General features: G+C 38.3%; 1 long non-coding RNA gene across 1 annotated transcript in view; it reads left to right on the top strand.

Moving 5' to 3' along the window:
- Positions 1-24,899, top strand: part of LOC111819739 (uncharacterized) — a 46,472-nt gene that overhangs the window by 10,875 nt on the left and 10,698 nt on the right. The window contains exon 2 of the long non-coding RNA XR_002823317.1: positions 21,843-21,963. This is a non-coding gene — a long non-coding RNA (uncharacterized LOC111819739). The remainder of the gene's footprint in view (positions 1-21,842; positions 21,964-24,899) is intronic.

Genomic DNA, 24,899 nt, shown 5'->3' with positions numbered 1-24,899 from the left:
CTGCTAGCTCAAGTCCCAAGAACCAGAGGTCAGATGTACATGAGCCAGCTGCAGGATGCAGAATGAGCAAAAGCCCACAAGCCTTGCCAGAATATCCACTTATATTCAATGCAGGTGACACACCCAAGGAAACTCCTTTCAACTGATTGGCTACTCATGGCAGATCCCATCATGGAAGTGATCATATAATACCAAATCTCATCATGGAAATGATCACACCATCATACGACTATCAAACCACGGAGAATAATGGTCCAGCCAAGTTGACACATAACCTTAACCATCACACTGTGGTAATTGTGGTGCATTAATCCTTTGGACAAATCTTTCCCTTGTGTCTTTGGTTTTCTTCATTATCTCTTGCTCCAGATGGAGTGAGACCAATGGAATATCTTAGATGGCCACTCACAAGCTTTCAGGATCCCAGACGTTACTCACCAAAGTAGGATGTAGAACATTTTCTATTCAGCTAGATGTTCCCCAAGAACGTGGTCCCCAGCCCTCAGCCCAGTTATTTGGTCTCTTGAGGTGTTTGGATGTGTCTGTGAAGCCTCCATGACCTTGCCTTGGTCAAGTTGTGCTGACTCTCCCAGTATTGTGTATTGTCTTACCCTTCACCAAAGTTACCACTTATCTATTGTCTAGTTAGTGTTTTTCCCTTCCCACCCCTCCCCTGCCTCATAACCATCAAAGATTGTTTCTTTCTATGTGTAAACCTTTTCATGAGTTTTTATAATAGTGGTCTCATACAGTATTTGTCCTTTTGTGATTGACTTATTTCACTAACCATAATATCCTCCAAATTCATTCATGTTGTGAAATGTTTCATGGCTTCATCATTATTCTTTATCATTGTGTAGTATTCCATTGTGCGTATGTACCGTAGCTTGTTTATCCATTCATCTGTTGATGGGCACTTAGGTTGTTTCCATCTTTTTGCTATTGTGAATAATGCTGTAGTGAACATGGATGTGCATATGTCTATTCATGTAATGGTTCTTATTTCTCTAGGATATATTCCTAGGAGTGGGGTTGCTGGATTGTATGGTATTTCTATTTCTAGCTATTTAAGGAAGCACCAGTCGTTTTCCAAAATGTTTGTGGTAATTGATTTTGACTGGAGTTAATAAGAGGGATCTTATTTTTAAAATTCAGAAATAAAATGTCTAAGAAGTATAAATGGGATGTCATGCTTAATATTTAAAAGTCTGCCACTAGGAGGAGACAAATTAATTAAAAATTATTTAATCTGTTCTTCCTTTAAACACATTTCTAAGAAAAGCCTGTATGAAAAATACATTTAGTGCAGATTTTTTGTAGAAATTAGCCTTTAATGAATATTAACACTTTGTCTTTAAAATGTAAAAAAAAATGACTATTTTACACTTACATAATAGTTCATATTCTGTTTAAGGATAACAAATTCTTTTTATTCATAATTTACTATTTTAGATCTAAAAATTAAATGCTAGGTTAGTGGTTCTCAAACTTTAGCTGCATTAGAATCACCTGGAGGTGACTGTTAAATCACCTTGTTAAACACAAGGCTTGTTAAAACACAGATTACTCAGCCACAACAGATTACTCAGCCCCACACCCAGAGTTTTTGATTCAGTAGGTCTGGGCTAGGACTGAAAATGTGCCTTCCTAACAAGTCCCCAGGTGATGCTGATGCTGCCAGTCCTGGGAACACAATTTGAGAACCACTATGCTAGATGACTAGAAAAGTAAACACCATTTACCAATAACCAGATTCAATTTAATATTGCGAACATATTAGTTAAAGTATGAAAGTTTTCTAGAAAGCAACTTAGTGTTGGCGATAAGACTGGCATGATCATTTTGTGGAGGGCTTTGAATTCAAAAGAATGCAGTTTATACTTAATTTGATGGCAGCATGCAGGGATGGATTACCCAATAAGAAAGGTACAGAGGGGCTTAATTGTGCTTACTTACTAATCTGTAGTGCACAATTTCACCACATCTCTGAAATTTTACGGGAAATTTCACCAAGTGAAATTGTGCACCACAGATTAGTAAGTAAACACAATCTTATACATACCTCACTTAGCACGACACCATTAGTGGCTTTTGGAGCTGGGTTTTAAGTAGCGATGAAGTAAAATGGCACATAGAGAGTCTGAGGGCAGGGAAATTAGGTAGGATACTATTAAAAAGGAGTCTTTCTCAAACCAAGGCAGAGGGACCCTATATGAAGCCCCTGATAAACAGAAAAAATGTTCCCAAAGCATCAATTTGGCTCACTGACAAGTAACTAAAAATATTATTTCTATGTTAAAACAAAAATAGAGCACTGTGCTGAATGAAATAAATCAGTCACAGAAGGACAAATATTGTATGAGACTACTATTACAAAAACTCAAGATGAGGTTTACACACAGAAAAAAAAATAATAATTCTTTGATGGTTACAAGCATGGGGAGGGATCGGGAGGAGAAATCACTAACTAGATAGTTTGGACCAGTGTCAATTTTGGTGAAGGGAAAGACAACACACAATATAGAGGAAGTCAGCACTCTTGACCAAAGGAAAGGGACAGAAGTTTCCTAGACACATCTAAACACCTTGAGGGACCAAGTTGCTGTGGCTGACAGCTCAGGACCATAGTCATGGGGGGTGTCTAGGTCAATTGGCATAACATAGTTTATAAGGAAAATGTTCTACATCCCACTTTGGTGAGTAGCATCTGTGGTCTTAAAAGCTTGCAAGCAGCCATCTAAGATACATCTATTGTTTCCATCCCATCCAGAGCAAAGGAGAATCAAGAAAACCAAAGATACAAGGAAAATATTAGCCCACAGGACTAAAGGACCACATGAACCAGAGCCTCCACCAGCCTGAGCCCAGAACTAGATGGTGCCCGGCAACCACCACCAACCTCTCTGACAGGGATCACAACAGAGTCCTGACAGAGCAGGAAAAAAATGTAGAACGAAATTCACGAAAAAAGTCCAGACTTAAGGTCTAACAGAGACGGGAGGAACCTCTGAAACTATGGGCCCTGGACACTCTGCTATCTCAAAACTGAAACCACCCCTGAAGCCCACTTTTCAGACAAAGATTAGACAGGTCTGTAAAACAAACAATAACACGTATGAGGAACATGCTTCTTAGTTCAATCAAATATATGAGACCAAATGGGCAACTCTTGCCCAAAAGCAAGTTGAGAAGGCAGGAAGGGACAGGAACTGGACAACTGGACACAGGGAACCCGGGGTCAAAAGTGGGAGCATGCTGCCACATTGTGGGGATTGCAACCAATGTCACCAAACAATAAGTATATAAATTTTTGCATGAGAAATTAACTTCAGCTGTAAACTTTCACCTAAAGCACAATAAAATTAAAAAAAAAAAAAAGAAGATGGAGAAGAATGCAAAATCGGCATAATATTTAAAGACACAGGACTCTACCAAGAAATTTCTCCAAAGTAGGTAGAACCAAACCCAACCCATTATCGTCAAGTCGATTCCGACTCATAGCAACCCTGTAGGACATAGCAGAACTGCCTCATAGGGTTTCCTAGGCTGTAATCTTTACGGAAGCTGACTGCCTCGTCTTTCTCTGGCAGAGCAGCTGGTAAGTTTGAATCTCAGATCTTTTAGTTAGCAACCAAGCTCTTAACCACTGCACCACCCAAAAAAACCAAACCCACTACTATCAAGTCAATTTTGATTCATAGCCACCCTATAGGGTTTCTAAGGCTGTAAATCTTAAGGAAGCCAACTGCCACATCTTTCTCCTGCATAGTGGCTTGTGGGTCCGAACCGTCGACTTTTTGGTTAGCAGCCAACCAATTTAACCACTACACCACTAGGGCTCCTTGAAGTAGGTAGAGGAGAATTTAAAGACTGTTTAGGGCTATACTCTCTAAGGGTCCCCCCTCCGTGCCCTTTATATTTTCTCTGCTGGTAAAGGTACTTTTGTGGAAAAGTTTGAGAAACACTGGTCCAGGTCAACGGCTTGAAATATCGTGGTGACATTTGTAGTTGGAGGAGCACCAGGTTTCAGCAGCTCCTGTGATATGTGGTAGAACCTACAGACTTGACTCCTAATTAGATGTAATGGGATGAGGTGGAGCAAAAAGAGGAAGAGGGGCAGTTGGACAGAAGAACCCAAGTTACTATGATTAAGAGCCTGGATGACTGGTAAAATGGGGGGTATTTTTAAAAAGAAATAAGAAAAACAGGAGGAGGAACGAGTATGAGGGGATAAATGTTGAGTTTGGCTTTGGACACTGAGTTTGAGCTTCTGGTAGTACAATTAAGTGGAGCCAGCTGCTAGTAGTTGAAAATGTAGTCATGGAACTTGAGAGGGTTTCAAGGTTCAAATTCCAGAGTCATCTCTATAAAAAAGTTGAAGCTTTTTTCTTAAAATCTTGTCCTGAGAAGTTTTAGGTAGGTGTGTTCCCAAGGGGCAGGGTAGAGATCACGTTAGAAAGGAAATATCAATGTGGAAAACAAAAATTTAAATATTACTGATTTAAGAGCAAAAGATTTAAAGGTGTCCCAAAGTTTTGTTTCATGTGTTGGTCAAAGGGAGCCAATGGGAGTTCAGAGAAACCACAAAGAATTTGAGGGCTGTCCGTAGGAAATGTAATTTAGCAGCTGTGTGTGGGGTAAGAGAAGAGGAAGCATATTCAGGTATGAGGACATGAGACCCCAGATAAGGGCTTTGAACCAGTTCCTTCCGGTGGATCCCCTGCTGAGAATTTGCATTTCCAACAAGTTCCCAGGAGATGATAATACTGCTGGTTAGTGACCAATTCTGAGAACCACTAGTAGGGCAGTGGCTCTCAAAGTTTATTATACATAAAAATTACCTGGGGTTCTTGTTAAAATGTAGATTCTGATTCAGTATATCTGGGATGGAAATACAAATTCTCAGCAGGGGTTCGAACCGGAATGAACCAGTTCGCAGCCCTGCCCTTAATTAGGGCAGTGATTGAGAAAAATAAGAGGTCAAAGGCATTCCAGTTGAAAAAGCAGTAGGACTTGGGTGACTGCCTGAATGAGAAGGCCAATGAGAGAAAAAACCCCAAAACTCGTTGCCATCGAGTCGATTCCGACTCATAGCGATCCTGTAGGACAGAGTAGAACTGCCCCATAGGGTTTCCAAGGAGCGCCTGGTGGATTTGGACTGCTGACCTTTTGGTGAGCAGCCGTATCTCTTAACCACTACACCTCCAGGGTTTCCAATAAGAGAAGGAAGTTGGAAAAAATCTCCCGTTATGAGCCTGAAAGTCTAGCCCACAAGGACGGCATTGGCAATATGAGGTAGCTTGCCCCAATTTCTCTGTCCAAACAGATAAAAGGCTAATTTTTATCAAGTGTGGTCCCAGACCAGTGTAGTTAGCATTTACCTGGAATTTGTTAGGAATGCAAATTCTAAGGCCCTAACCCAGACTACTAATTCAGAAACACTGGGAATGGTGCCTGGAAGACCATTTGTGGTTTAACAAGCTCTCCAGGTGACTGATGCTAGTGAAGTTTAAGACCTGAGCTAGGCCAGTCAGAATTTTTTCTTTTCAAGAATTTGAACTGAGTCATACGGAAAGAACCAGTCTGTTGATCATGGGAAAAGAAGTTGAATGTTGCTTATACAGAGACTATGAGTAAGCTGGAATTATGAGGAAGCAGAAGCTATGACTAAATGAGGTGGTTGGCTGGTAGTCATAGAAATAGAGAAGAATGGTGACACCCTCATGGTTGGGGGGGAGTACTGCATTCCTGCTGCAGCCGAGAGTGACAAGATAACCCTGTCTCTAGGTGTGCAGGGAATTGGTCCAGTTCCATGTGCATTCTAGTTTCCAAATGAAGCCCAACCATATTGCTATTTTTAGGTTCCTATGATATTCTTATCTCCTGTATTGTCATGCGTATCCTTAAAATAGACAGATCTCCCATTACTTGAAGTGGCCTGAGTGAATCTGTGTTCCTAAAACATAAAAAGCTGATAATAGCTCAAAAGAAGATTGAACAAAAGATAAATTAATAAAAACAACTGCTTTTTTTAAATTTAAAGTTGCACTTATTTAAATTTACACAAAATAAATCATACTCTACATAATATCCGCATCTCGAGTTTTTTTAACCTAATAACATAAAAATTACTTTTTTAAGAATTTTTTTTTTTTTTTTTTAATGAAATGAGTTCTGATTATCACCTTTCCTTGTGAATAACTACCACTTCCAAACTTAACCATCATGACTGATTCTCAGGTTCAGAGTCGGAGATTTTCTTTTTACTTTTCTTCTTTTATTGGCCTCCTCATTCAGGCAGTCACCCTGAAAAAGTCCTACTATATTTTCTACTGGAATGGCCCTGGTCTCTCATTTCCCTCAGCCACTGTCCTAATCCAGGTCTAAACTTCCCACTTTCACATTTCAAGGTCTTTTGGATATGGTGTCTTTATCTTTCTTTTTCTATTTTTTTTTAAATATGTTTCATATTTTTCATATTTATCTTCAAGTAATAAAATCATTCAACTCAGGTAGAGTTGTCAACATAGTGATTCCATCACCTGTTGGTAAGTGAGGCAGCAGCCTAGCCTGGCATTGCCAATATGTTGGACAGGACCCTACATTTCCTGGATCTTTTTTTGGCCTGGATCTTTGACCACTCATCTGATTAAAAAAACGAAAAAACACCTGTTGCCATTGAGTCAGTTCCAACTCATAGTGACCCCACATGTTACATAGTAGAACTGCTGCTCCATAGGATTTTCTTGGCTGTAATTTTTATGGATAAGGAGCCCTGGTGGTACAATGGTTAAGTGCTCAGCTGCTAACTGAAAGGCTGGTGGTTCAAACCCACCAGTGGCTCCATGGAGGAAAAGACCTGGCAATCTCCTTCCGTAAAAATTACAGCATCGGAAAACCTATGAGGCAGTTTTACTCTGTCCTACAGGGTCGCTATGAACTGGAATCAACTCAACAGCACATAACAACAATCTTTACTGAAGCAGATTGCCAGGTCTTTCTGCTGTGGTGCCACTAGGTGGGTTTGAACTACCAAGCTTTTTCAGTTGGTAGTCCAGTGCAAACCCATTGTGCCACCCAGGGACCTCAACTAATAAAAAGAGATAATCTCTAAATTCCTTTCCATCTCTGAGATTGTCTATACCATTTTATTTTGCTTTATCATCTTGATGGCATTTCTCTTTAGTCTATTTACAAAATATTACCTATTTAAATAGTCTTGTAGAATTAACTTTTTATTATCAATAATTTCAAGAAAGGAACTCAAATTTCTAAGAACAAAACTGTTGTACTTAGAGTGTTAAAAATGTTTTAATTTGTTAAGATGGTTGGGCTTATATCAGAACCTACTATGCCTTATCAGACTTCACACTCTTCCTCTTCACCCACCAACTAACCCGCTTGTTCCAACCAAGCCAACCTGTGGCAATTCTACTTCGTTCATAAACTCCCACCGAGACTGCCTCCCTGGGTCTTTGCTAATGTCACTTGCTCCACCAGGCTGACCTTTGTTCCGTCACAGTCCATGCCCATTACTTTTCTTTCTTGCTCGAAGAAGCTTGTCCTGACTAGCCAACTCTAATCTTATATTCACTAATTAAACCCACATTTACTGAGCACTTAATATTTGCCAGGCTCCCCCTCTACCTTTCCTGTGAATTTCTGTATGCAACTTTAAGTCATATTGTTCGTACTCTGCTTTGTATTTGTTAGTTCACATGTGTATTTTTTCTCAAGTTGATATTAAGTGCCTGAGTTAATATTTTTTTACGTCTTTGTACACTGTTGTATATTCATTGTTCATTAGGGTTATTGAATGAATGGATGGATGAATGAATGAAATGTGAAATTGGTTTAACTCAGAGGAATTTGCAGGAAATATTTAACCCATATTTAAAAACCATTCTAAGCCCAGACAGCTTTGAGGGTCACATTAAAGATGATTGAGTGACCCATCTCTACACTGTGCACTCTTAAGTACTTTTCCTTGGAATCATTCATTTTTGACCCCTACTCATTCACTGATTACATTATTTCTTTATAGAAGTAAGTTGACCCAATGACTGACACATGGCAAGCATCCAGCAAATGCTTGAATTATTAAAACTAAAAAAATTAAACCAATTGTTGTCAACTGAGACTCATGGCAAACCCATGCGTGTCAGAATAGAACTGTGCTCCATAGGGTTTTCAATGGCTGATTTCTCAGGAGTAGATTGCCAGGCTTTTTTTCCTAGGCACCTCTGAGTGGACTTGAACCTCCAACCTTTTGGTTGGCAGCTGAGCACATTTACAGTTTGCAACACCCAGAGCTTATTAAAATGTGTATTACTTAATGTGTATTATGTTTAGCCTGCACAATAGAAGTTCCTTCAGGGCAGGGACCCAATGTTTTAATCCCTTTTAGTGTCTGTCATTGGTAGGCATATAGTGGATATTTAATAAATACTTTATAAATGAAGCTTGGCAGGAATAGAGGACACACAGACTTCAGAACGTAATGCAATTCTGAGTTTACAGTGGGTGCTTAATAAATGCTCCTTGAGTGAATGAATAAATTGCAGAGAAAAATGCTTTTCCCGTAGGAGAATGAATACTTTTTCCCTAAGTCAGTATCTCTCAGTGTGATACTGGATCCCTTGTATTAGAATCACTTGGGATACTTGTTAAAAATATAGATTCTCCAGGTCACATCACAGACCTACTGGAATCAGAATCTCGATGGTGTGAGCACAGATGCGCTGGAAGGAGGCTGTAAGGACGAGAAAGATGTGTTCTTAAGAAATGCCTCAGGTGATTCTGATGCTCTGTTAAATTTGAGCACCATTGCCCTAAGTACAAGGTAAACCAACCAAACCAAACCCGTTGCCGTTGAGTCGATTCCAACTTATAGCGACACTATAGGACAGAGTGGAACTACCCCACAGAGATTCCAAGGTTGTAATCTTTACAGACGCAGACTACCACATCTTTCTCCTGCAGAGCTGGCTGGTGGGTTCAGACTGCCAACCTTTTGGTTAGCAGCTGAGTGCTTAACCACTGTGCCACCAGGGCTCCTTAAGTACAAGGTAGGGCTAACAAATAGGACTCATGAGGGTAGCTGCTCAGTAGTTAGGAGAATGGACCCAGGAGCCGAACTTTCTGGGTTCATCAAACTCCACCACTTCCTAAGTTTACGTCTTTGGGAAAGTTATTTAACCTCCCTGTACCATAGTTTCTTCATCTATAAAATGAGAACAGTATCCTTACCTCACAAGGTTGTTGTGAGGATTAGTTGAATGTATGTAAAGTTCTTAGGACAGAGCCTAACACGTAGTGTAAGTACTATGTATATGTTTGCTACTGTTAGAATTATGAATGTCCACTTTGCAACAAAATAGTGCATTTCTGCACAAAGGTCTGTCTTATTGTAGAGAATCCAACCCACATAATTTGTCCTTTCTTTCTTTTCTCCTTTTCTGTTTTAGAGAAGTGGATACTTCAAACCAGGATACTGCCTTACTGCAGTGTAGAACTGCACAAAGAAAGCTAAGCTCATTTACCCACAGGCTGATGAGACAGAGGATCAGTAGTCAATCTTTTGTGCAGCTTCCCAAACCAAGTTCCCATAATTAAAATCATATAAAAAAGGGCAGGGATTCAAATGAGGCTAACGTGTTTTCTCACTTACCAGAAAGTGCTTGGGTGACTACAAAGGGTAACAAAACACAAAGCCTATTGTAGCAGCAATCCTATGGCCAAGTCATCTCTTATCCCAAGCCTCTGTGGAGATCATGTTTACTCCAGGGCCTCTTCTTCCTTCCTACTCCTGTCTCCAGGAGGTTTGTTATCCTCTGATAGACAAAAAAAAATTCCCAAGACCAAACCAGAGTTTATAACTCCCCATCCCCCAGCCCCCATAGAGTGAGAAGAGCTTTGGTGGCTCATCAGTCGAGGTTGGATCCTTGACGGCAGGTGTGCCCTGGAAAGTTTAGGACAGTTCTACAGTGGGCACCTTGCTGGTGTATGTATCCAGCCTAACTGAAACCAAAACCAAACCCATTGCCATCAAGTCGATTCCAACTCATAGTGACCCTATACGACAGGGTAGAATTGCCCTATAGAGTTTCCAAAGGACGCCTGGTGGATTTGAACTGCTGACCTTTTGGTTAGCAGCCGTAGCTGATAACCCCTACGCCACTAAGGTTTCTGTATCCAGCCTGGATATGATTAAAATTAGGCTTCCCTCTTATCATGTGACTTCTGGAAAGTTACTTAAGATTAGAATTTCTATTTCTCTATTTGTAAAATGGAACTTAACAATAAAATGTGAGTGCTAGAAGGAACTTCTAAGACAATTTAATATAACTCCCTAAATTTTATAAAGAGGCTAGGTCCAGTGAGGTTGAGGGATTTGCTCAAGGTAAGGAGCTTGTAAGTAGTTGGGCCAGGAGTGTAACTTCTGGAATTTAGTTAATATTGCTATTAACAAAGGGCTAAACTTGGTGGATTACTGAAATTTTTGCTTGCAGGCCAAAAATATTAATGCCATTAGTATTTTATTTTTGAGTATTAATTATTTCTGACAATCTAGCTAGTGAATAAATGCACAAGGAATTATTTTCTAGCATTTCATCTAATAAGAGTATAGTATAATAGAATCTTTGCTATAAAGAGCTCAGCTGCTAACCGAAAGATCGGCAGTTTAAATCCACCAGCTGCTCCTTGGAAACTCTATGGAGCCATTCTATTCTGTCCCATAGGGTCGCTATGAGTCGGAATCAGCTTGATGGCAACAGCTTTGGTTTGGTTTCATAATACAATTTTTGCTATTGAACTTAAGATATAGAAGAAAGTTTCTGTGAATATGTATTTTTCATAATAATTTGATATAATAATTTTAATTAATGTTTTAATGAATCTTGATTTTTTAAAAATGTTCTATTATAGTATATGAATTATATCTCAGTTTAAAAATTATTCCAATTTTCCATTACTCAGTCAAAAGTATATTTCACATCTATGAATTCTAATTAATATAATTCTACTTAAGATTTTTTTATATAATTTTAGACATACAGAAAAATTGCAAGAATAATACAAAGAATCCCCAGATACTCTTCATATGATTATACACACACACATACTTTTTTTTTTTTTTTTTGCTGAGCCATTTAAGAATAAATCGCACACGACACAACCAAAGTAAAAACGAGTGTTTGAGCACGTCTGGACAGGTATAGACACACTTAAAGAGAGTGTGGACAAATTGTGATGAATGTAACTAATGTCAATGAACAATTTGTGTGGAAATTGTCAAATGGGAACCTAACTTACTGTTTAAACTTTCACCAAAAACTAAAAAAAAAAGAGTAAGTTGCAGACATGATACACTTCTAACCTTAATTCTTAACTGGAAAAAATATACTGCACCAAGTAAACTGTAATCTAGTACTGGTCTTTTCAACAATACCCACTCAGACAGATAATAATCATCGTTGATAGCCTCATTGTCAAATTGTAGCATCATATGACATTAATAATGGTAGATAAAAATCTAGCTATAAGAACAATTTATATTGTCTTTTAGCTCAATAAATATTTACTAAAGAGTATGCTGGTGCTTTTCTGGGTGGAAGAATAAAACATATCCATAGTTTGCTCATTTGAGAGTTGTTGAGTTCAACAAAGATATCTTTTTTGTCGGTTTTCTCCCCCCTGCTTTTCCCTTATACACTGAAATATTTTCTTTCAGGGTGAGAAGAGGATTTAAAATAAAATTGTGTTTGCATATAGATGAAGGATCAAATCAGAGATCTAAAATAACCAGTCCTGAACTCTTTAAGGATTCAGTTTTGTCTTCTGTAATTTCATTTCGGTGTTTCCTTGTTATCTGTTTCTGTTTTTGTTGAAGTTTTAATGAAATTAGAGGGTGTCCAAATAGCTCTTAAATTAGGCAGAAGTTTCTGTTTCTTGCTTCCAGTGCATTGTCTTCCAATGAAGCTTAGCATTTATTAACATCTATCCAGTCCAGTAGATGCTTACAGTACTACAGAAACTCTTTCACCTGTCACCTTGAATACATTCCATCCAGGTCTCCATGTGAGTCCTGATCCCTATAACATCAATAGCCATAGGTTTTGTGAGATCATAGTAAGCATATAGTGTATAATTAACACAAAACTAAAACCCAAACCCATTGTCATCAAGTAGATTCCAACTCATAGCAACCCTACAGGACAGAGTAGAACTGCCCCTAGGGTTTCCAAGGCTGTAATCTTTATGGGAACAGACCACCGCATCTTTCTCCCTTGGAGCAGCTAGTGGGTTCAAACTGCCGATCTTTCCGTTAGGAGCCAAGTACTTAACGCATCATCAAGGCGCCTCCATAATTAACACAGGTGTCCTATTAAAAATGCTATAGGAGTAGCAAAAGGGGACAGAGGGTCAGTCATAATACTTGGCATTTGTATAAGCACACTGGATTTTTCATGCTATCCTTTGTGAACATAGCACCCCTGTAGAAAGTTAGTTATTGCCTGTATGTAGATCAGCACAGTATAATCAGAGAACAGAATGGCCTGCAGTAAGCCATAGAGCAAGAGAGGTTTACAGCAGCAATTAGACTCTTATTCCTGGTACTAAGCATAAATCTTTGGAACACGTCTATTTCTCATATTGACGAGGACAAATTTCTGAAACATATTTGTTACGGATTGAATTGTGACCCCCAAAAATATATGTATCAATTTGGCTAGGCCATAATTCCCAGTATTGTGTGATTGTCCACCATCTGATGTGATTTTCCTATGTGTTGTAAATCCTATCTCTATGATGTTGATAAGATGGGATTAGCGGCAGTTATGTTAATGAGGCAGGACTCAACCTACAAGATGGGATTGTGTCTTGAGCCAATCTCTTTTGAGATATAAAAGAGAGAAGCAAGCAGAGAGACATGTGGACCTCATACCACTAAGAAAGAAGAGCAGAAGCATGTGGCCTTTGGACTCAGGGTCCCTGCGCTGAAAAGCTCCTAGACCAGGGGAAGATGGATGACAAAGACCTTCCTCCAGAGCTGACAGAAAGAGAAAGCCTTCCCCTGGAGCTGGCACCCTGAATTCAGACCTCTAGCCTCCTAGACTGTGAGAGAATGAATTTCTCTTTGTTAAAGCCATCCACTTGTGGTATTTCTGTTATAGCAGCACTAGATGACCAAGACTATAATCTCGTCTGTCCGTGTCCCCCAATGGGAAACTAACCACTTGCCAGATGAATAGATCATGACTATTATTTTATTGTTGTTGTTAGCTGCCACCTAGTCAGCCCTAACTCATGGCAACCCCATGCACAACAGAAGGAAGCGCTGCCCTGTCCTGTGCCATCTTCATGACCGGTTGTGGATTGGACTGTTATGATGCATTGCATTTTCATTGGCTTGTTTTCAGAAGCAGATTGACAAGCCTTTCTTTCTATTACAGTAACATCTGTGAAAGCCAGAACCTGTGTAAGGTGGAAACCTATCAGAGAAGGAAATCTCAAATATTTCCCACTAAAACGAGTGATAGAAAAGTGGTAAGACTGCACCCTGTCAAAGGCGGAAAACTTGCAAAACCTGGAAAAACAAGGCAGCCCTGTTGAGTTCTGACTCTCACAGGTTTCACTGTAGTAGTGTCTAATATTGTAAGGTTACTGCTGTCTTCCTGGTGCCAATGTGGCTTCGGTTAATTAAGGGCGGAAGAAATGTATTTTATATTACTTGTGTGAACACAAGTAAAATGCACTTTATTTTTGTCATGCTGATAGTCAAAAGACTGAAAACTAAACCAGATCCATTGCCGTTGAGTCGATTCTGAGTCAAAAAACTAAAAAACAAACCAAACCCATTGCCATTGAGTCAATTCCAACTCATAGCAACTCTGTAGGATAGAACAGAACTGCCCCAAAAGGTTTTCAAAGAGCGGCTGGTGAACTGCCTACCTTTTGGTTAGCAGTGTAGCTCTTAACCACTGGGCCACCAGGGCTCCAAGTCAAAAGACTAGTAGTTAAGAAAAAAAAAAAATCCCATCTAACTTTACTGCCTGCTGTAGAAATATAGTGTTAGTTAATATTTTATCAAGCACCCCTGGTGTGTGATAATCTTATGTACTCATGAATGTGGAAATAAACAAAAAAGCTAATGATGCAATTTGATTAGATTGCACTATGAGTTATGAGGCTGAGATTTTTTCTATAAAGGTAATGTTTCTATTCATACTTTGAGTGATGCAATAGAGCAACTAGTTAACGATGACAGCGCCCAACATTAAACAAAAAGTTTCCAGTATTAAAAGAAAAAAAAAATTTTGATGAAGTAGTAGTCATTGGATCTTCCTCTTATTTTGTCTCACCTCATTCTTGGTTTAAAATGACATCTTTAAGCAATGAACACCACTAAGTATCATCTTAACTGGATTTCATCATGCTGTTTTTTACTTTATTTTTTCAGGTGTCAACTCACACACTGTGGTTTGTTTTTTTTTAAGGAGGGTATCGTATGCTTCAGTGCCACAGAACTCCTATATTATTCATCACATAGTTTATTAAGGGAGAGAGAGGGTAGTCATTCCCTTGAAGTAGGAACCCAAATGGGCGTCACCAGTGACTTTTCTTACTCCAGTGATAACTTTAGACAAACTTTAGGAGGAAGAAAAGATATTTTATTCACATTATGCTAAGTTAACAATCTATTTATTTTTCATGGAACTTGTTGTATATGTCTGTCTGCCCACTATCTGATAAGCAATTTGAGAGTATGGGACCATGTCTTACTTATTTTTGGGTCCTGCACTGTAAAACATGACTCAATGCATCAAGTAGGAATGTGATGTATACTTGATGAATTTGAACAAAATCTAGTTTGCAGATAAAACCTCAGTATGTAGGGGCAAAGAAGGATTGACTGGAGGGAAAAAAGCAACTTAGTTCTCCTGATGTTCCTAAATTAAAACCACGTTTATCTCTGTTCAGAAGTATATTACTGAATCCAATTGAGTGTCATTTAAAATTGAAGCTTGGAAAAAATATATAAATACTAAGAAAAAGTAATTTTAAATTTCTTATGTATTATTGTGTTCAACAGTGTTAATGTTGTCCTGGGAGAAATAACAAAGGTTCTTTTTTAACTGGCATGGAAATTATTGTATTACTAATGGGGATGTGGGGATGGGCAGCAGAAGTTTCTTAGAGCATTTAATTATATCAGTGTTAACAGATGTCTCATCCTGGATTAGTCATGAAATAGGAAGTTTAAGAAATGTCTAAAAAGACAAAAGCCACTTAAAATATAAGTGCCTTTCTCATTAAAGAAATTAATGAAAGACAAAACTTCATGGCCTCAAGCAAGTTCCTTAACACATCTCAGTTGCCTCATTTACAAAATGAGAACACTGAAATGGATAATACTGAGGTCCCTTCCACACAGCTTGCTTAATGCTTCTTCAGGAGAAAAAGGCCTTACAGAATTGATAAAAACCAGTTATAATGGGAATAATGGTAAGGATGCTGACAGACTAACACACGGCATCATCCTTCAGTGATGCAAATCAGTGGGCCTTATGTAGTAGCATTGTACCAGCCACTCAACTGATATCATGCATAGCTATAACATTTTGCCAGAATTTGTCATTTGCTGTGTTCTAGGAGCTCTGGTAGGACAACGGTTAAGCGCTCTGCTGAGAACCCAAAAGTTGGCTGTTAGAACCCACTCAGTGGCTCTGCAGATGAAAGACCTGGCGATCTGCTCCCATAAAGATTACAACCTAGAAAATCCTATGGGGCAGTTCTACTCTGTCACATGGGGTCGCTATGAGTCAATTGTCTCCATGGCACCTATCAGCAACAACAAGAGATAGACTGCACAACAGTATGGCAGTCAGAAAACCTTTGTTCCAGTCTTGAGGTTCCAGCTCTCTGAGGTTCCTTCATTCTGCAAGGTATTAATTAGGTATTTACATGTTGGTAGTCTCCATTATATTGTAATCTCTTGGACGGCAGGAATCAAACCCTACTCATGTCTATATCCCATTCTACCTTGCATAGTGCTTTGCAGGTGGTAGACGCTCAATAAATGTCATTTGAATGATCTCTTTGTCTATAAAATAATAGTGAGACCTAGTTTTTAAATGGCATTTCACATCAAAGAGAATAATATTCATACAGTATCCTGCACCTAAAATGTTTGTTTTCCTTCTGCTTATTAAATGTTTTATATGTTTGACTCTTCCGAGGTCAGAACAGGTCTATCCTCCTCTATGAAGCACTAGTTGGTTGTTACAGCCCTTAATTATTGGCTTCCTCTTATTTTTTATACAACTCAGGTGGCTTAGCATTTTGTGTGGGGACTATATCATCACATTAGATTTTTAGTTCATCACAGGGAAGAAGCATTCAATATCTCCTTGTATCCTGTAAGCATGGTGCCTTCACAACAAAGGTGCTAAACAAATATTTGATGATGATCATAGTGATCATAATAAGTGATTTATTGTTAAGGGTTCAAACCAGTTGTTTATAAACCCGTTGCTGTGGAGTCGATTCTGACTCCTAGCGACCCTATGGGACAGAGTAGAACTGCCCCATTAGGGTTTCCAAGGAGCAGCTGGAAGCAAGGAGTGGTTAGCAGCCAAGCTCTTAACTACTGTGCCACCAGGGCTCCCTAGTTGCTTATAGCAACCCTGAAAATACTTCAGTTACTGGTACATGTCTTCTAGGAGGAAAGTGCTCTGAGAGTGGCAGCTTTGCTCCTGTGTTCCTTGGTACAGGCCTCCCTTCCAAACTCCTTGTAGCCTGTCGGAGGTCTTACCCAGGGCATAGCCCTCTGCAGTTTACTGTCTTCGTTTTCCTGGAAGCCAGAGGATTTGGAGGAGGATACAAAGTTTAAAAAAGAAGAAGAAGAAAGAAAATTAAAATGTTTTTCTATGAGTTAATTGTGAACATATTGTACAAAGAGTAACAAAAGAACAGACAAGCAGATTTAGAGGACATTATAATTTAATGGGAAAATCTGGACACACATAATTGGAAATATGTAAGAATGTCTACCATAGAAATACAAATGTAATATATCATGTATAAACAATTGTATCTCTATACTCAGAGCCAGAACTAGTCAAAGAAGGCCAGAGGAAGGGAGAGATGGAAGGAGACAAGGAGGAAGGAAGGAAAGAAGGAAGAAAAGGCAAGATGAAAAGAAGTACTAGGAAAGAGGGGTATGTTAAGTAAAGTTTTGGGGTGAATGTGGGTGACCCTCAGACTAGGTTGCTGGAGTGAAGTTCACACTCCATAGCAGGTTAAGAAACTGATTGAGTAAGGACGAGGAAGAGGAGAGAAATTGATAAAGGACTTTACTCATTGTCCTCCAGTTGATTCTGACCCTATAGGACAGAGTAGAACTGCCCCATAAGGTTTCCAGGGAGCAGCCGGTGGATTCGAACTGCTGACCTTTTGGTTAGCAGCTGAGCTCTTAACCACTGCACCACCAGGGCTCCTATATAGGGCCTTAAGGTCAGTGTAAATAATTTACAGTTGCTATGAGGAGCTTCTGAGAGCCTTTAAAAGTGTATAAAAAGGGACTTACGATGTATTCAAAACAATGCTTGAGAAAGGTGATTCTTGCTATGATAATAATAGCTAACATTTATTAAACACATATATGGCAGGTGCATATATGTAAGTGCTTTACATATGAGCTCATTTAATCTTTCAACAACTCTATGAAGGAGGTACTATTATCTCTATTGCATAGGCAAGGAAACTGAGGCACAGAGACAGAGTTGTTAATTTGCTTCCCCAAGGCACCATTGCTTCTAAATGGCAGACCTGCATATGATCTCAGGCAATCTGACTCTAAGTTTGGTGTTCCATTATAAAATAAGACCTCTCTTTCTGTAGAGCTCTTTGTTTATATGTGAGATAGCTGGGAGGTTCCTTTAGGAGAGCTGAGAGATTCCTTTATTATGTAGAAGTATTACTCAAAAAAAAATTTGTAGCAGTCTAAGGCATACAGTCATTAGACCCTAAACTTGGACTGTGATCACAGAAAAAAAGAAGGATGAAGCTGAGAAAAATTCCCATGGGAGGATCATTCAGACTTGCTAGATATATTTGAAAATGGGAATAAGAGCAATTGGAGAGGTAATGATAATGTCTGTGTTTATATTATTTCATTCCAAAAATATTTATTGAGCACCTGCTATGTGCCAGAAATTGTTAGGTGCTGGGGAAGAAACAGTGAACCAAACAGACAAAGTCCGTGCACTTATGGAGCAAGATTGTGTTATTAGTAGAAAGCAGATTATATATGCATACACTAGATCTAGAAGGAAATACACGAAACTGGTAATACTGGTTGTTTTGGAAAAGAACAAGAATAATGTGGGAGCATGTACAGAAGGGAGACTTCAGTATTATGCCTATTGAATTTTAACACATGAATGTATTATCTGTTTTTAAAACTATCTTTTAAAAAACAGGTAGTAAGACTGTATGCTGTGTACTAAGACGTCTGTCTATACACATGCACACATATTTGCTTGTCTATGCATGGTTCTAGCAGTTCATGCGAGAAACTGGCTAAACTACATGCCTCTGGGGAGTGGAATTGGGTAGGTGCAGATTAGGGGTAGGAGAGGGACTTTTCATGCTACACCCTTTTAAACCAGTTGAATTTTACATTATGCACAAGTATTACTCATTAAAAAGATAAAATGCATTTTTAAAATAGCAAGCAGAAACCTAATAATAAACAGAGGTTTTATTAAGAGAATCCCACAAGTTTTTAAATGTGTTCTAGTGCGTATTCTCTAAGTTGTAACTTTTACCAGAATTCATATTTTAGGAAAAAAAGTGAGTGTGGTGGAGGGGAACCAACAAAACTTTGGTGTTTGTGACAATAAGGGAGTTGAAATATTTTTGCCTTTGGCTAACGTGGGAAAAACTCCTCAGTTATCAAAACTCTCCAGATAAGCTTTCAAAAAACGCCTAAGGCAGTTTCACTTGGTATAATACACACTTTGTCCAGACAGGTTCAGGTGGTGGCTAACCTCACTCATTGGCTGCAGGGTTTTTGTGCTTTCTTGTATAACTAACTAACACTGACATGACAGCTTGTACTTTTTAAAAATTCTGAATTGATCCATGCAGTCCTGATAAAAATTTAAATCCTACAGTGAAACTCATTCTTTCATGGAAGGAAGATGGCCAGTGTGGTGAAACCGTGATTGAAAATTCTGTTTTCTTGGTGGAGATATATTAACTTTCAGTTTTTTAAACAGCTTTATTGAGGAACAACTGACATACAATAAATTGCACCAGAAGGATTGCTCGTGTTGCCTTCTTGTAACTTAACCTCCTTCACCCTACCCTCACTTCAGTTTAGGCCTTTTTATTACTGAGTAGCATTCTATTATGCGGATATATCACAATCTGTTTATTCATTTACCTATTGCTGTACAATTGAGTTGTTTCCTATTTTGAACTATTATAAATAAAAATGGTATGAACATTCGTGTACACGTCTTTGCATGTATATGTGCTTTCATTTCTCTTGGGTAAATATCTAAGAATGGAAAGGCTGATTCATATGGTTGTTGTTGTGTGCCATCCAGTGCAATTTAAAAAAAAAAAGAAACCATTGCCATTGAGATGATTCTGACTCACAGTGACCCTATAGGACAGAGTAGAACTGCCCCAGAGGGTTTCCTAGACTGTAAATCATGTAGATCATGTGGGGCCTTAGAGGCTATTGTAAGGATTTTGGCTTGTAATTGAGTGAAATGAGGAACAGTTGCCCTGAGATAATCTTTAAAACTTAAACCAAAAATATCCCCTGAAGTCTTCTTTAAACCAAACAGTAGCTTAGCTTAACTAGTAAAAAAATGTCTGCCTTGAGAATAATGCTCTTTTAAGAACTATCTCTATGGGATCAAGCTGACAACAGCAACTCCAAAGATTAGATAGGAACCTTAGAGGGCAGTGAGTTTTTGCTAACAGGGGGAGAAACAACTCAGAAAAGGAGGCTGAGAATGGTTGCACAACTCAAAGAGTGTAATCAGTGTCACCAAATGGTGCATGTAGAAATTGTTGAATTGGTGTATGTTTGGCTCTGTCTATTCTCAACAACAACAACAAAATAAATAAAATTATATAAAAAAAGATAATTCACAAGTATATACTTTGAAAAAAATGTAAAGAAGTGATTTAATGAATTCTGACACTGAACTTTTTGCAGTTACGACTTTCTTCACGAGTTGTCTCAAATAATTAAAAAAGTAGAAGTCTCCGGTTCCATTGCCTCACTCCGTCTTTAGAGTGGAAACAAAGGAAGCTTCCTTTTGTTTAATAACATTTGACAGCTTTTTTATAATAAGACCCCACAACAAGCAACACATCACAAATAGACAGTGCCATTTAGTGATGATGCAGTTTTTTTTTTAAGTAATATAATTTACTTACGTAACTTAAAAGCTGTTTCCAAATCTATATCCAAAAGTTGTTCCACTCCACACTCCACAGGAGTGGTTGAGGATGCCGAGGATGCCTGATAGCCTCCCCAGCACTGTATATCATCAATCCCTATTCTTTTGCAAACATTCTGGGCAAAAATCAATGCTTTGATTTCATTTCATATTTCACTAATTATTAGTGGGCATCTTTCCAAATATGTTTTGACCATTTGCATTATTCTTATGAATTTCTGTTTGGACCCTTTGCCTATTTAGTTGTTTGTACTTTTCTTAGGACTCATACAGTTTGTTATAAAATCCTAATATTAAATCCTTGTCATATATTTAGTGCAATATTTTTATTGTCAATTATCTTGATATATATGGGTTTTAAATTTTAATGCAGTCCATTTTTCTGTTTTTTTAAATTATGCTTTTAGGTGTTACGGCTTATTTAAAAAGATTTTTTCCTTACCCTAAGTTTACAAATATTTTCTGCTATATTTACGTGCAAGATTTTGTCATGTTTTTGCCACCCTTAGATTTTTTTCAAAAATTTATAATTTATTTTTGTTGTTGTTATTGAGAATATACACAGCAGAACATACACCAAGTCAACAATTTCTACATGTATAATTCAATGACATTGATTACATTCTTCAAATTGTGCAACCACTTTCACCCTCCTTTTCCAAGTTGTTCCTCTTCCATTAACATCAACTCACCACCTCCTAAGTTTCCTATCTAATTCGAGTTGCTGTTGTCAATTTGATCCTATATGTTGCTGTTGTTAGGTGCTGTTGATTCCGACTCACAGCAACCCAATGTGACAGAGTAGAACTTCCCCACAGCATTTTCTAGGCTGTAATCTTTACAGAAGCAGATTGCTGGGTCTTTTCTCCCACGGAACTGCTGGAGGGTTCCAACTGCCAAACTTTCGGTTAACAGATGAGTGTTTAACCATTGCGCTACCAGGGATCCTTTTGATCCCATATAGATAGTTCTTAAAAGAGCACAATGCTCAAGGCAGACATTCTTTACTAGTTAAGGTAAACTATTGTTTGGTTTTAAAACACATCGGGGGATATTTGTGGTTTAAGATTTAAAGACAATCTCAGGGTAGTAGTTTCAGGAGTTCGTCCAGCCTCCATGGAACCAGAAAGCCTGAATTCCATGAGAATTTAAAATTCTGCTCTACATTTTCCCCCTTTTGATCAGGATTCTTCTATTGAATCCTGGACAAAAAACGTTCAGTAATGATAGCCAGTCACCATCCAGTTCTTCTGGTCTCATGGCAAAAGGAGCACTTGTTCATGGAGGCAATTAGTCACACATTCCATTTCCTCCTTCCAATTCCTGACTCTCCTTCCTCTGTTGCTCCAGGAGAATAGAGACCAATTGCTGTACTTTGGATGGCTGCTTGCAAGCTTTTAAGACCCGGGCACTATGGGACAATGCAGTGTTTTTGAAAGGAGAATCTACAACGTTAAGGTCTGATAATTTGGTAAGAAAAAATTTAACAACTTTTCTTTCAGGTCGTAGAACAGTCAGTTACTAGATTAGAGACTAACTTGTGCAAGAAAGGTCAGATTGTGAAGCAACTGCTTCAGTTGGGTTCTATAATGTCTTTGACAAATCTTGCCCCAGAATAGTAACAATGATAATGATTATTTGAAATGGGATGATCTACTTTTCAGCTCTAAGAAACTAAGAATTCTTTGTTCTTCTAGGAAGTGAGTATTGTGACAAGTCCTTATTTCATACATATTTTATTCTTTTTCTTTTTTATATGTATTTTAATATCCTGTTTTGTAAATGCCTAACAAAAACTTCTAATAATTATCCAGAATTAGTCTACCTTAGTAGATAGAGTTCATCTCCTTAGGACAGCTAGTATTTGCATAAAATGCTTTTTGAAAGAACAATCTAATGAACAAATGAGTGAGCTGTGGTTAGTGGTGGTAGCATCTGGCCACAAGTGCCATTTGAATCCCTATTCTTTCATCGAGGTGGCATGGCCTCCACAGAGCAAGCCAGGAAAATGCCCTCATGTCATGTCTCTCCTGTTTCCCACCGGCCAGTTTCCCAGCTTCTACCTTATGAAGTGCATAAAGCTCTAGATCAGTGCTACCAAATGTGGTCTGTTGGCCAGTACTGATCTCAAACTGTGGTCAGTTTACAATGAGATAAGTACAGAAGCTGAGGGTAAGCATTTAGAATTTTTGTAACTCTTTGGCAGTGTAACTTTGTCTGCTGAATCTCTATTTAAAAAATTGGGCTATTATCTTTTATATCTTAAAAAATTCATTTTCATAGTAATTGGCTTTTATTGTTGTTTAAAAAAATATATCTGTCTGTGACAGATTGGAAATAAAAAACAGTTCCTTCACCACAAAAATTTGAGAAATGCTGTTCTAGATGACCCTTCATCACAGATGCTACCAGAAAAATGTTCAGTAACTTCCTGCATCAGTCCAGCCCATTTTGAATATCTGAATGTCATTGGTCTCAGCTCTGACCCTGCCTGGTCTTACCTTAACCTTGGCTTTCGTTCTACTTCTGCAGCAAAGACAGCTACATATGATGATAGCTTTGCATTGCACAAGGGTGTCCTACCATAATGTAGCCCATGCAGGCTAGTGCAGTGTGAATTAGAAGACAGAGCTCCTTCTGGGTGGACACAGCTCTGTGAAGGCATGAGCTGCTAAGCTGAGCTGAGCTGAGCATGTGCTTGATTTCAGCCCCTGCGGCCTGGACTCCTTTGTGCAATGCAAAACTACACAAAAACTAAACCGATATAGATCTATATTGGCATGATGCAATTTTTATAACACGTTAAGTGAAAGAAGCAAATTATAAAACAATATTAAATGATCATGTTTGTTTCAATATATACACATATAATTCTCTACATAGGTATTTTAGATGTGCGTAGGTATTTATAGATGTTTACTTCCTCTACTAGACTGAGCTCCTTGATGGGCAGAGATTATGGCTTATTCATTTTTATATTTTCAGCATCTAGCACTATGACCTGCGTGTAATTCATAATCAGTATTTTTAATGGACTGAACATTCATGTAGTTTTACTTAGTTATAGTGAACTCATTTCCTTTAAAAATTTAACAAAATTGCATAGATATTATGACCACATTGAATAGCTAGCACACTACCTTTTGGTGTTTAGGTTATTTCTACACGTGACTTTGTATATGGCTTTTTCTCTTTTTTGGGAAAACTTTCTCAGGCTATAAATACGTTGCCAGATTATACTCCCTAGGAATGTTTACCTTGCTCCAGTATTGAATTGGCGTATTTATTTTCAAAAAGCTTCACCAACATTGGGTTGCATTATTTGTCCTTATTTTGCCAGCTTTAAATCCAGATTAAGGCTGATAGGGGAAAACGAGTGAGTGGGAGAAACTGTACACCTGCTTGAAACATCAGGGTCAAGGATATCCAGGGATCAAGGAAGGAGGCTTTTATAACTTCCAGGGTTCTTCATCTCAACCTTATCACTAAAATGCTAAAGCTGAAGCCACTAGAACCAAAGATGCTATCAAGGATGGGGAATTCTAAGTAGGAGGTGAAATAATTGAATTTCCAAGTTTTAGGTAGGTGTAAAAGGGAGAAAGACTTGGAAAAGGAGCTTTGGCTGAGGGGCACCAAATTGTTTAAGATAATGAGCTCTAGAGTCAGGCTGCCAGAGTTTGAATCTGGGCTCTATAATTTCTAGCTGTACAACCTTGGGCAGTAACTTTAACATATCTGTGACTCTGTTTCCCTATGTTTTAAATGGGGGATAATACTACCTATCTTATAGGGCTGTTATAAGGATTCAATAAATTAAAAATATTTAAAGAGCATAGAACAGTGCCTGGCAAATAGCATCTATGTTAGCTATTAGAAGTATCTCTAAGGCATTATCTAAAATTTAAAGAGTAAGTAGGAGAAACAATTTAGGGCTCATCTCCCTAAATATAGAGCCCTGGCAGTGTGGTGGTTAAGAGCTACAGTTGCTAACCAAAAGGGTGGCAGTTCGAATCTACCAGCCACTCCTTGGAAACCCTATGGGTTGGAAAAAACTCAATGGCAATGGATTTGGTTTGGTTTGGGTTTTTCCCTAAATATCTTGTTATGACAATATGACACTTAATTTAAAACTATTTCCCAATTTTTCTGGGAGTTCACAATGTAGAGTTACCTTAATCTCAAATTTCTTTTCTTCACATACTTTGATAGTGATTTACTCTCTATAAAATTCATCCATATTGATGAATCTGGAGGGCATTATGCTGAGTGAAATAAAACTCATGAAAAAGTTTAAACACAAAAAGAAACAATCTTTTATTGTTGATGTGTTGTGAGATTGTTAACCATTGTCATAGGGCAACATTTGTAGTAACTGTTAAATGAGAAACTATTTTGTTCTGTAAGCCT

This window comes from Trichechus manatus, unplaced genomic scaffold (genome assembly GCF_000243295.1).
Source record: "Trichechus manatus latirostris isolate Lorelei unplaced genomic scaffold, TriManLat1.0 scaffold00017, whole genome shotgun sequence".
NCBI lineage: Eukaryota > Metazoa > Chordata > Mammalia > Sirenia > Trichechidae > Trichechus > Trichechus manatus.
The sequence above is the reverse complement of the archived record's forward strand: the minus strand, read 5'-3'. Positions and strand labels throughout refer to the sequence as shown.